A 10,170-nucleotide genomic window follows, 5' to 3' on the forward strand; every position below is an offset into this window, starting at 1 on the left:
GATCGAGCGAATGTTTGATCGAATGTTCTGTTCGATCAATTGAGTAGCGATCGAGTCAACCCGAGACTTAGTGAGGAATTTTTCAAATTTTCGGTTGATCGAGAATTCCCTTTGATTGATCGAATGTTTTTTTTGATCGATCGAATAAGAATCAGGTACCAATCGAGCCATCTAGAAACTTTGAAATGTTTTTTATGAAGGTTTCGATCGATCAAGAAATAACTTCGATCGATTGAAAGGTCCTGTTTTTGAATTTTCACTAAGTTTTAAAACATAGATGAAGTGCAAGGTTATGTGTGATGAGATTAGATATGATTTCTAATTAAAAACCATTCTTTTAAAACATCTAATGGGAGAGAAATACAAGGGTTGGATCTCAAGGCCTCCATTGTTGCTTCATAGTAGTATGAAACATATACTTTGTCTTTGCTTCAAGCTTAGCATTCCATGTGGAGAATATGAATTTCATGGTGCTACAAGATTGAACTTCCTGGTTTATAGTGGTTTGATCAAACACCTTGTCTTAGCCTTGAGCTTAGCATTCCATGCGGAGGGTGTTTTGTATCATGGTACTACAAGATAAACCTGTCAAGGGAGATGAAATGTGGCTACACATGATTCTAGACAATGGTATACACTAGACTAAATATTATAGTACCCTCTATGCTTAGTTCTTACTATTATTGTTTAGAGGCTAAATGCATAATGACATATTATTAGTGTTTGATAAGAGTTATCATGATAGCACTGATAATGATAATAGTTCTCAATCAATCATAGTATTTAATGTTCACTCTATGCTGAGGGATATTAAATATGGGATTGTGTTGTCGTAGCATATTTTATGTTATGGTTTTATTAAGGTTCCATAATATGTGTTTATATGCTAAATTGATAATGTCCGGTTTACGTATTATATTCATGTTTGTTATTTTCAGATTTAATTCTTGGCATCTTTTAGCTCACTTATTGCTATTCTTAATCAAAACAATCTGACTAGATCAAATTATGTTAACTGGAAAAGAAATTTGGACATTGTTCTAATTGCTGAAGAGCACAAGTATGTGCTTAGTCAACCTTGTCTTAACTTTCCATCATTAGATGCTCCTCTTGAGGAAAAACAGCGATATGATCGTTGGCAGAAATCTAATTAGATGGCCAAGTGCTATATCCTAGCATTTATTTCAAATGTTCTACAACATCAAATGTTTGGTGAGTTTGAAGGAGATGTTTGGTGAGCAAGGCTGTTCTGCAAGGCAAGAAACTATGAGGCAAATTTATAATACCAAAATGGTTGAAGGTACTTTAGTGAGGGAGCATTGTCTTAGGATGATCTCTAATCTGAATACACTAGAAGTTTTAGGTGCTGATATTGATGGAGAATCCCAAGTGTATATGATACTCCAGTTACTACCAGAATCATTCAAGGAATTTATACTTAATTATAATATGAACAAAAAGATTTATTCATTGTCTGAATTAATGAATGAGTTGGTAGCAACGAAAGGCATTTTGGTACTTCTAGTGTTGATGCTAATATACCTGAAGCTTCTACTTCACAACCTAAGTCAAAAGGCAAGGGTAAGAAGAAGAAGAAGGACTTCACCAAGCAAGATGGTAAACAAAGTGCCTTAGGACTTGCCAACAAGGGAAAGAAAAAGGATTATGCCAAATGAAAATGTTTCCATTGTGGCGAGAAAGGTCATTGGAAGAGGAATTGTCCAATATTGAGAGTTGCCAAGAATAAGGGTATGAAAAGTTCATTCCTTTTTGAAATATGTGTAGAATGAAATCCCATAGATTCCTAGTGTGTGGATTCAGGTTGTACTTATCATATCTGTAATTCTTTGCAGGGGTTCTAGGAGACCGAAAAGTTGAATAAGGGAGAATTGTTTCTTACCTTGGGTGATGGGAGCAGAATTCTAGTTGTAGCTGTTGGAGTGTTTAATTTATGCTTTGATTCTAGATTTTTAATATTGGAATACTGTTTGTATGTACCTAATGTTCGTAGGAATTTAATTTATGCAACTTATTTAGGTAAACATGGATATTGTGTTATCCTAAAAGACAATGTTGTAATAAAGAAGGATAAAATGTTTATCTGTCCTGGCAATATTGTAGATGGTCTTTATATTATAACTTTTGATAAACATGAATTATACAATTCTGAATTAGATAATAATTTACATGTGAAATCATTAAAGAGAAAGTTTCCTTCTACTAGTGATGCATATCTTTGGCACTTGCATTTGGGTCATATTAATTTAAACAGAATTCAAAGACTGATCAAAGATGGGCTCTTAGAGCCATTGGACTTTGATGGATTTCTAGTTTAAGAATCTTGTTTGGAGGGTAAAATGACCAAACGACCTTTTAATGTAAATAGTAGAACAGCCTAAGTGTTGTTAGAACTAATACATTTAGATGTATGTGGTCCTGTGTCAATCCAAGCAAGAGGTGGCTATGAGTATTTCATTACCTTCATTGATGGTTACTCTAGATTTGGTTATTTGTACCTAATGAAACAGTTGCCCAAAGTTATTGAAAAGTTCAAAGAGTTTAAGGCTGAAGTTGAGAATCAATTAGGTAAACGCATAAAAGCCATTCGATCTGATCGAGGTGGCGAATACCTTCTTGGGGATTTCAAGGATTACTTAACTGAAAATAGGATTATATCCTAGTTGACTACACCTAGAACTCCACAACAAAATGGTGTAGCAGAAAGGAGAAATAGGACTCTTTTAGATATGGTTAGATCCATGTTAAGTTATTCGACTTTGCCGATTTCCTTTTGGGGATATGCCTTAAGTACTGCAATGTATCTTCTGAATTTAGTATTTTCAAAGTCTGTTCCTAAAACACCTGTAGAGTTGTGGACTAGGCGTAAACCTAGTATGAGACATCTTTATATTTGGGGTTGTCCAGCACATGTGTTGAAAGGAAATTCTGACAGGTTACAATCTAAAATATAAGTGGTTTTCTTTGTAGGGTGTCCAAAAGGAACTGTTGAAGGTTTATTCTATAGTCATAAAGATAATAAAGTGTTTGTTAGAACAAATGTCAAATTCTTGGAAAATGACTATATGAATGATTATACCCCTTGAAGTAGAGTTATTTTGGCTAAAATGAATGAACCTGTAATTGAACAACCAATGAATGAAACTAGGGATGATGTGGTTATATCAGATACACCACAAGAAATTACTCATGAGATGACTAGTACACAGGAGCCTTGTCGTAGTGGGAGAATTATTAGGCCACCTATAAGATTTATAAGTTTTGGAGAAACTTATGTAGCTACCCCAGAAGAGGCTGAATCGGATCCCTAAACTTATGAAAAGACAATGAATGATATAGATGCACATCATTGGGTCCAAGCTATGAAATCTGAATTGGATTCTATGTATTCCAATCAAGTATGAGATCTCGTAAAGGCACCTATTGGCATTAAAACTGTTGGTTACACATGGGTTTACAAGAGGAAGAAATGGATAGATGGAAAGGTTGAAACCTTTAAAGCAAGACTAGTGGTGAAAGGGTATACACAAAAAGAAGGTATTGATTATGAGGAAACTTTTTCGCCAGTAGCCATGCAAAAATTCATCATGATTCTCTTATCCATTGTTGCTCATTATGATTATGAGATTTGACAAATGGATGTCAAGACTGCATTTCTTAATGGCAATCTTGAAGAAGAAATCTATATGATGCAACTGAAGGTTTCATAGCAAAGAACCAAGAGCATGGTATGCAAATTGAAAAAGTCCATTTATGGACTTAAGCAAACATCTAGGTCATGGAACATCAGATTTGATCAAGCAATCAAGTTATTTAGTTTTGAACAAAATCTTGATGAACCATGTGTGTACAAAAGACATCGAGATAAAGTAGTAATGCTCCTAGTGCTTTATGTTGATGATATTCTACTCATTGGAAATGATGTAGGGGTAATTGTTAGGATTAGTGCCCTTAAATCCTATTGTATGATGCTATGTATAACATTATGTATGACTTAATATTGTGATTGATAAAGTTATTTTATTATTATCTAAAATAATGGTAACATGAATATGAGACATTATCATATAGTCCATGAGATGCATTGTATGTGATTTATGTGAAAAGTCACAGAAGATGTAAATCACAAGTTCTTTGTAAACTCAGAATTTATAGTTCGTAGTCGGTGATGAAATTGGGCATTTCATCTGCGAAGACAATAACGTGTCAACTAAGATGATTTTTCTTGATCATGGAAGTGGAGACTTCTAGTTGATATGTTGATATGTTTTAAGAGTTAAGATATATTGAACAGGACCACTGTGAGATTTATTATTCTCCTAACGACTGTCAAATGAATAATAAATCTCACGACTTTTATTTGCATGAACTCTTAATCCTGAGAAAATAATGGACCTGATCATGAAGTGTAGGTTGCTTTGATATATCAGGAGTGAGATCTGAAGTGACGGTCAAAACCTCAGTATGTTGGGCAGCCACATTTAATGTTGATGGAACATATATTCTCAAGATGGAATTCATAGTCTCTTGATGGAGATATAAAATATTTCCTTGAGATAAGTTTAATGGGTTCAGTTATTCAGAGAGTTAGGCCTAACCACTTTAGTAAGAAATTGCTAAAGTATATATTTATGAAATTGGATTTCATAAATATATAATGAATAACTTTAAAGAATTAAACCGGGTACTCAAGGATAAGATGTAGTAATTTACAAAGTGGCAGTCTACGTTCATGACTTTGTATTACTACAAATATTTTATGAAAGGGTTACGTGTATAATAAAATCTTGGGATATAATTTATTAATAAGGCTTAGAGTGCAATTATATTTATATAGTGGTATTAAATATAATTAATGATAACTTTGGACTTGTCAAGAGTTGACGGAAAAGCCCAAGGCCCATTGGAGCTAGTGTCTTATTGTTCCCTTTTGGTCCCACTCCAAGCCACACACTAAAGCCCAATTGGAAAGGTCCAATAGGCCAGCCCAATTAGATAATCAGTTAGTTATAAAGGAAGAAACATACAGAATTTTTTTTTAGAAAAAAGTGGAAAAAGAAAATTAAGAAACGGTGTGTGAGAGAGTGTGAGACACACTTTCATTCTCCCTTTGAAAACTGGTTGAGAGACCACACATCTTGGGCGTAAAGTGGCATTGGAGTGAAGATTAAAAGTGTTCCCAAGTGCTTCTAATCTTTGTTTTGAATTTCTCCACACCAAGGTACGCTATCTTGTTCTTAAATTCTGAAATTTACATAGTGCACATTATCAACCATGAATGAAATAGATCCTTATTTGTTGCTTCCGCTATGTGTTTTGTATGAGATACAAAACCAGAATTTTTCCTTCAGTAATGTCATCAGTAAAGGTTTGGTTGTCAAGCCAATTTGATATGAAGGACTTGGGTGAAGCTAACTTTATTCCAAGTATCAAGCTTTGGCGAGATTGAAAGAATAGAATGTTAGGCTTGTCACAAGCTGAATATATAGATAAGGTTCTAAAACGGTTTAACATGCAAAACTCCAAGAGAGGATTACTTCCTTTTAGACATGGAGTTCTTCTGTCTGATGACCAAAGGCCTAAGACTCATGAGGAAGAAAATATGATGAGACAAGTTCCCTATGCTTCTGCAGTGGGAAGTCTTATGTATGCCATGTTTTGTACTAGACCAGATATCTATTGTTCAGTTGGCATGGTCAGCCGATATCAATCAAATCCAGGACTTAAACATTGGCAAGCTATAAAACATATTCTTAAGTATCTAAGGAGAATGAGATTATATGCTTGTTTACCATAGTAAGGATTTGATACCTATTGGTTATACAGATTCATATTTTCAGTCAGATATTGATTTCAGAAAGTCCATTTCAGGTTGTGTGTTCATCTTGGAAGGTGGAGCCATAAGTTGGAGTAGTGTTAAGCAATCTTGTATTGTTGACTCTTCCATGGAAGATGAATATGTTGCTGCTTGTGAAGCGGCAAAGGAAGTTGTTTGGCTAAAAAATTTCTTTCTGATCTTGGTGTTGTGAGAATGGAGCAAGTTCCTATTACATTATTCAGTGACAATAGTGGAGCGGTAGCACAATCTAAGGATCCAAGGAATCAGAAGAAAGGAAAGCACATTGAAAGAAAATACCACATTTGTCATGTCCAAGTCAGTCCCAAAAAAAAAAAAAAAAAAAAGGTCAGATTTTTTTTAGCCCACACATGCTCCCCACCTAACCCCACTCCCCACCACTCATTTTTCTCTCATCCCCTTATCCTTTGACTGGCTTCCCACTCTCCCTCACTTCTCTTTTCTTTCTTTTTCTTCTCTTCACTCCCTCAAACTCACTTTACCGGCCTCCACTCCAAACCACACCATCTCACAATCATTTTTTCGGCAAGATCACTGGAAAAATACTTAGGAACCCTTAAGCATCTTCATCATTTTATTTGAGGTAAAAAATTCTAACATTTTTGGTGGGTTTTACACTTTTGCTTGAGGTTATTTTTATCTAAAATTTAATAATGATACCCATGTGATTTATGAGCATTGGAAGTGATATTTATGTGTTTTTATGTATGACTTTTGTATTGGTGGAATTATTTGATGAGTAGGTATATAATTGTACTACAAATGGCTACTTAAGGTTTATGTATGGTGGAAAATTTAGGGGTTTTAAGTTATAACATGTGATGGTTGGTAAATTTAATTATTCCATTGCCATTGGATTTATTTGGAGTTAGTTGAAGTTCTAAATTTCTTGTCTTGGAGGATATTTTGATTTTTGCTTTTACGGGTCTCTTAATGATGTAGTGTAAATTTTATGGAAGCTAGTCATAATGTTGGAGATGATATTAAATGGGTTAACTTTATAAATTGGAGTTGATGCCTTGTGAATCAATTTGTTGAGAAACTTTGGAAGTGGTATATATTATTATTGATGAGGTTAAATACTAGGCTTATCTAATTAAGTGCTTGTTTGGCAAATCGTAAATTGTAGCTAGATACAATTTCAAGCTCTATGCTTATTATGATAGGTTTACTTGATATTGTTTAGGTTCTAGCTAATCTCCTTGGAGCATAGAGAGTTAGGCTTTTGTGGTTGTGAGGTAAGTAGCTTTTTAATGGGATTTTTGGAAAATAATCATATTGCATAAATGTTGTTTTTGGGTTAGACGCACTTTTGGAAACTACCTATGGAAACTATATTTTCCTAAAAGATATTGTGTCGTAGCCTTAATATATATATATGAAAATGCATCATATTTGGTATTGCATTTGAGGAAATGCATGAATTGTTGACATGAAAAATGTGAGCATCTTTTATTTAATCTTTGATAAGGAAATTATGAATTTTATGGTTTATTAGAAAATCTAAAGATGCTTATCTTGTCTTGTTATTGGGAAATTGATATAGAATCTTTTGACAAGAATGAAGTTGAAAACCTCACAAACCTTGTGGAAGTTAGATTATTTAAGGTTTGCCTGAAATTACCTAGATATAAACTATGTATTTGAAAGTAATGTAACCTGTGAGCTTTATGTGGTTTTAACACCATGCCATGTGTGATTTTTCAATGATCGCCCGATTTGGTTTTCGTAGTCTTTGTGACAACGGAATCAAATCCAGGTCAGTGCCCTTTCACTTTGGATGACAAGTTCTTCCCTGCTGCCTATGAAGGGAAGAGGTTCCTTGATTATATGTGGGTGAGGCTACTGTCCATGGGACCAAGAGATCACATGCAAGAGAGGTCCTATTTGACGCGCTCTCTTTGCTGCCCATGGGGAGAGAGAAAAACCTTGAGGGTATGGGTGAGGCTGCTGTCCATGGGGCCAAGAGTTTGCATACCAGAGAGGACAATATCATGCCAGTTGTGAATGGGTGGATCCCCTAACCGATCTATGTGGTAGTGTGGTATATTTGTGATAAACTATTGTATGTTAGATTTCAAGGTATTTACTTTGAAAAACTTTATGTTTCATTAATCAATCATTCTTGTCATATTATTATTATTGAAGATGAAACTTGCATTTCCCCCACCCCTATTAATTATGCTACTTACTAGGCTCTGTCTCATCCCATTATTTTTATAAAATTTTCAAAGTAGGCAACAATATTTTGAGACAGCTTTTTGGTGGCTAATAGTAGTTAGACTAACTACTGATGGAGGCTGAACTTTTGTAATGGAGTTATTAGATGATGTACATCTTAAAATAGGCTTGACTCATTCTTTTGTATATTATAGTGGTAGTGACTGTATTTCCCACTAATGGGACAAGTTTTTGATATCTAATTGTTTATTCAGACCTCTATTCTTTTGTGGCCAATGGTCCTTGTAATTAATGCTTAGAGCTCTGAACTTACTTTGAGAGTATATTCAATGGAATTATTATGATAATTCTTGATGTTGGTACTTGATAGGATTTATGTGGATTGAATTGTCAAAAAAGAAAAAAAAAATTTACATGTACTTAAGACGTCTTTCTCACGCTTTGGACCCTTTGGGGTTTGGGGCATGACAACATTATTCGAGACATTGTTGCTCGAGGAGATGTAATAATAGCGAAGATTGATAGTGTAAGTAATCTAGCGGATCCCTTTACTAAAGCCTTGCCCCAAAGGACTTTTGAGTCACATTTGGAGGGTATGGGGGTTATATTAGTTTACAATAATCTTTAGGGCAAGTGGGAGATAGTTAGGATTAGTGCCCTTAAATCCTATTATATGATGCTATGTATGACATTATGTTGTAATTAATAAAGTTGTTTTATTATTATCTAAAATAATGGTACATGAATATTTGGATATTATCATATAGTCCATGAGATGCATAGTATGTGATTTAATCACAGAAGATATAGATCACAAGTTCTCTGTAAACTTAGAATTATAGTTTGTGGTCGGTGATGAAATTGGGCATTTCATCTGCGAAGACTATAACATATCAACTAAGACGATTTGTCTTGATCATGGAAGTGGAGACTTCTATTTGATGTGTTGATATGTTTTAAGAGTTAAGACATATTAAATTGGACTACTGTGAGATTTATTATTCTCCTAACGACTATCAAATGAATAATAAATCTCACGACTTCTATTTACGTGAACTCTTAATCATCGAGAGAATAATGGACCTGATCATGAAGTGTAGGTTGCTTTGATATATTAGGAGTGAGATCTAAAGTCATGATCAAAACCTCAGTATGTTGGGCAACTGCATTTAGCATTGATGAAATATATATTCTCAAGATGAAATTCATAATCTCTTAACAGAGATATAAAATATTTCCTTGAGATAAGTTTAATGGATTTGGTTATTCAGAGTGTTAGACCTAACCAATTTAGTAAGGAGTTACTAAAGTATATATTTATGAAATTAGATTTCATAAATATATGATGAATAACTTAAAGGATTAATCCGGGTACTTAAGGATTAAGATGTAGTAATCTTCAAAGTGGCAGTCTACAATCATGACTTTGTATTACTATGAATATTTTATGAAGGGGTTGCATGTATAATAAAGTCTTTGGATATAATTTATTAATAAGACCTAGAGTGCAATTATATTTATAAAGTGGTATTAAATATAATTAATGGTAATTTTGGAGTTGTCAAGAGTTGATAGAAAAGCCCAAGGCCCATTGGAGATAGAGTCTTATTTGTTCCCTTTTGGTCTCACTCCATGCCACATACTAAAGCCCAATTGGAATGGCCAAAAGGCTAGCCCAATTTGATAATCAGTTAGATATAAGGGAAAAACATACAGAATTTCATAAGTTTTTCATAAAGAATAAAATGATGTGTATGTGAGTGTAAGCCACTCTATTATTCTTCCATTGGAAACTAATTGAGAGACCACGGTTCTTGGACATAAAGTGGAATTGGAGTGAAGATTAAAAGCGTTCCCAAATACTTCTAATCTTTAGTTTTGAATTTCGCCACCCCAAGGTATGCTCTCTTGTTCTAGAATTCTGAAATTTTCATAGTACATGTTATTAATTGCGAAAGGAGTAGATTCATTAATTTTCCACTGCGTATGTTTTGTATGCGGTACAAACATGTATTTTTTTCCAATACATACCTTGAGAGGAGATTTGTACACAAACACAACCCACACCTATTTAGAGTGTAGAAAGTGTTTTGGAGCTTGGGAAGCTTTGGGGA

At 34.1% G+C, this 10,170-nt stretch overlaps 1 long non-coding RNA gene across 1 annotated transcript; it reads left to right on the plus strand.

The window, feature by feature from the left end:
* The first annotated feature begins 6,355 nt into the window (after nt 1-6,355).
* On the plus strand, nt 6,356-7,934 carry LOC142641492 (uncharacterized). Its single transcript, XR_012845413.1, has 3 exons — nt 6,356-6,458; nt 7,062-7,113; nt 7,608-7,934. It is a non-coding gene; the product is annotated as an uncharacterized LOC142641492 (long non-coding RNA).
* Nucleotides 7,935-10,170: the final 2,236 nt, after the last annotated feature.

Source organism: Castanea sativa, chromosome 1, assembly GCF_040712315.1.
Source record: "Castanea sativa cultivar Marrone di Chiusa Pesio chromosome 1, ASM4071231v1".
Classification (NCBI taxonomy): Eukaryota; Viridiplantae; Streptophyta; class Magnoliopsida; order Fagales; family Fagaceae; genus Castanea; species Castanea sativa.